At 39.7% G+C, this 3,692-nt stretch overlaps 1 long non-coding RNA gene across 1 annotated transcript; it reads left to right on the top strand.

The window, feature by feature from the left end:
• Positions 1-586: 586 nt before the first annotated feature.
• Positions 587-2,487, top strand: LOC309501274. Its single transcript, XR_014206838.1, has 3 exons — positions 587-1,185; positions 1,308-1,488; positions 1,605-2,487. It is a non-coding gene; the product is annotated as an uncharacterized lncRNA (long non-coding RNA).
• Positions 2,488-3,692: the final 1,205 nt, after the last annotated feature.

The raw sequence follows: 3,692 nt of genomic DNA, 5'->3' as shown, positions 1-3,692 counted from the left end.
CCTCATTTGTAATAATATATTTATTAGGTAACAGCCATTCCTTACTCCAATTAATAGTTCCAATAAACCTTGACCAGTAGGAAATGACAAAAAATATAATAGCAGATTCTTTTTGAAAAAGGGAAATATATAGCAAAAATAATAATAAAATAGCCTTATTATTATTTTTGCTTGTCAAAAAACAAATTTTACCACAGAACGTATCAGCTAGATGCAATAGAGACACGTTTAGAGTATGAAATTCTCAGCGTGAATAAATCAGGAACGAGCTTTGAGATTGACTGTATAAAATAGATTTGACAACTGAATGCTATTCACAGAAACAACTGAATTCCAGGCAGCAAAACATAGTTTTGCATAGGCTATCATTTTGAATTTTGGGGTAAAATCATAGGTGCCCTATATATTATATTGTTTTATTTTGCATTGACATCTCATCATATATTATATATCAATATTTACCATCTTATATTCTTATATGCATAATTTGATTTTTTTAAATAGGCTAAACACTGACAAAAACTATACAAGTTTTAGGGCCCGACGATATGATTATATATATATATATATATAATATATATATATATATATATATACGTTCACACAGGCAAATTTGCTTTATAGGCTTTTTCCCCAGCGTCAAAATCCGACACATATAGGCTAAATGTCAGGAAACACCCTTGCTGGCTGCATATCAATATCCACGGATCACTGGATCTTTGGTAATTTGTAAGGAGCACTATATCGAGTCCAACCTTTAGTTTAAATGGATAATCGCTTGTTTAATTGCGTTTTTCGCAGTTTTCCCTATTAAATCCAGTCAAACAGCAGGCTCTTTTGCCACGTGTTCCGGTGGGAAAGTGATATCAATGCATACCCTCTATACTGGTCAGAGGAGGAGGTAGAGGAAGAGGAAGAGGCAGAGGCAGAGGCAGAGGCAGAGGCAGAGGCAGAGGCAGAGGCCGAGGCCGAGGCCGAGCCAGAGGTCGAGGAAGACCTGAAGCAGGAGGAGAACGTGCACAAAGAAGAAGAGGACCAAACTTATCAAATGACATTCGTGCAACACTAGTGGACCATGTTGTGAACCACGGATTGACGCTGAGGGAGGCTGGACTGAGAGTTCAGCCAAATCTTAGCAGATATACAGTGGGCATCTGTCATAAGGACTTTTCGACAGGAAAACAGGTAAAAGAAGATCTGTCTACAGTTACAGTAATCAGCCGCTTATTGTATGCACCATATCAGCACTTGTGATACCCCTTCCTGTGACATTGTACAGTAAGTTACATGTATTATTCTCTACATAGGATTGAGGGTCGGGAATGACGAGGAGGAAGGGGGCCCATATTCACGCAAGAACAAGAGAGTGAGATAATAAACATGGTTTTGGCCAATAATGCTATCAGGCTTCAAATGAAACAACTTTATCGAGTGCCTTTTGAGCGGAATTCAGAGAGGGTCAAACGGTTGCGGCATGAGTATATGGAGGTTTGTATTGTTCACTTATGCACTGTGATGTTGCACACTGCACACAAGCCTTTTTTACATTGACTGTATACTAGACCTATCCTGACTACACAATCTTGTCTTTCACTGTATTTCAGAGAGTTTTGCAGATGGATGCTGAGGAAATCCTGCATGAATTCATATATATTGATGAGGCAGGGTTCAACCTCACAAAAGCAAGAAGGAGAGGCAGAAATATCATTGGCCACAGCGCTATAATTAATGTCCCAGGGCAACGTGGAGGTAACCTCACCCTTTGCGCTGCCATTTCACAGCATGGGGTTCTCCTCCGTCATGCCAAAATGGGCCCTTACAACATTTTGGACCGATTGCACCACATCGTCACAGCAGGTAATGAAATGCACCAGATGCAATACACTGTCATCTGGGACAATGTGTCATTCCACCGCTCTGCTTTGGTCCAGAACTGGTTTCAACACCATCCACAGTTGACAGTACTATACCTTCCACCATACTCTCCGCTTCTAAACCCTATCAAATAGTTTTTCTCTGCATGGCGGTGGAAGGTTTATGATCTCCAGCCCCAGGCTCAGGTACCCCTCATTCAGGCCATGGAGGACGCCGGTGACCAAGTCGATGCCGCAGCTGTGCAAGGATGGATTCGACATTCAAGACGGTTCTTCCCGCGTTGTCTTGCTAATGAGGATATTGCTTGTGATGTTGATGAAATTCTCTGGCCAGATCCAGCTAGGCGAAAAGATAATGTATAGTATGTTTACTGTAGTATTTTCTGTACAATATTGTCAGTTTTTTCAGATTATTTGTTATGGTTGTTGTTGTTGTTATTTATTGTAATTGTAACCTGTACTGGATACAGTATTTTACGTTTGTCTGTTGTTTGCTGAGCTAACAGTGTTATGCACACTACTGTAGTAGCATGAAAACTGGGACATGTTTTGTTGTGATTCTCCATGTTGACTGATTTGGGTATATGGAGAGAAATAAATGATATTTTCCTCAGTCTGCAGCATTGGTCTTGTGTAGTGTTTGGTGAACTATTGTATGGTTGCACTTTCTGTGTACTTCATTTACAGTACTCTAATCACTGAGAATTAGACTTGCTAAAAGTGTTTTAAGTTAGCAACAGCAGTGTGTAACTGGTTAAAAAAGATTGAAGTCATATGAAATGTGTGTGTTTCGTATGGTAACAAAATATTGTTTTTATGAAGTAATGTATAGTTTTGACAAAAGTGTTTTGTCTTCAACATCTGAAGTGTTGTGCTAGTACCGAGTACATCGGGTGTTATAGGAAGTGTCCCCGGTTCCGGCTGGCCTAGTCTATGCAGCCTAATAATCATTTACAGTTTTTGCCTATTGCTTACACACTTTTTGCAGAATTTGGCTCATTATGTCAAAACTTTACTCACAAGCCAATCAGACATAGCACTTGGAGATTAACATAGCACTTATGGATCCTGCCTTCTGTTCGGATCTGGCCACAAGACCTCGTCAACAGCACAGGCGATGTCCTCGCGGGCTAGACATTGGGGAAAATACTGCCTTGTGTGCCGAATCTGGATTGATCCCTCTTTGTCCTCCTCTAACTCTGACTCTGACTCTGACTCTCATTGCCTCCATGCTTGCAAAGTTCTCAAAATGGCTTACCAAAATGGCCTATTTGTAGTGCTAAGGCTCAGACCGATCGATGTTCTGTTTTCTGTGCAAGTGTTTTCAGGTGTGTATGTAAGTGCCTACAATTGCCAGATGAGTTTTGCATTTTGAACAGAGTGTTTTCCCAATGATAACAGGTGATTTAGTTTTTTAACAAAGTGTCTAATGTAAGAAAACGTGTGTAGTGTTTCGCAATAAGTGTGTTACAGAATTGCAAACAAAGTGCAAAGTTAACAATGTGTTTAAGTATGGTTACACTGTGTTTACAGTTTTTCTCATTGCTAAAACACTAAAACCCATTGGCTGAACAAAGTTCTCAGTTGCCTGAACTCATTTAGCTAATTGTGCAGTCTGTTGCAATACCTTAAACCATTTCACATGGTAAAACACAATTTTGCAGATCTCACTTAAACTTTTCAGCAAAACTCTAGACACATTCTCATTCTCAAAACACATTCTGCACTCTAATGCACTTGTCATCCATACTGGTAAACACAAGTGGCAACAATCAAATATAAATAGAGAACACATGTCATTGATTGAACCATAGACTG

Source organism: Leuciscus leuciscus (genome assembly GCF_965113295.1).
Source record: "Leuciscus leuciscus genome assembly, chromosome: 6".
NCBI lineage: Eukaryota > Metazoa > Chordata > Actinopteri > Cypriniformes > Leuciscidae > Leuciscus > Leuciscus leuciscus.
Note: the sequence above shows the minus strand (reverse complement) of the source record. Positions and strands in the feature narration are given on the sequence as shown.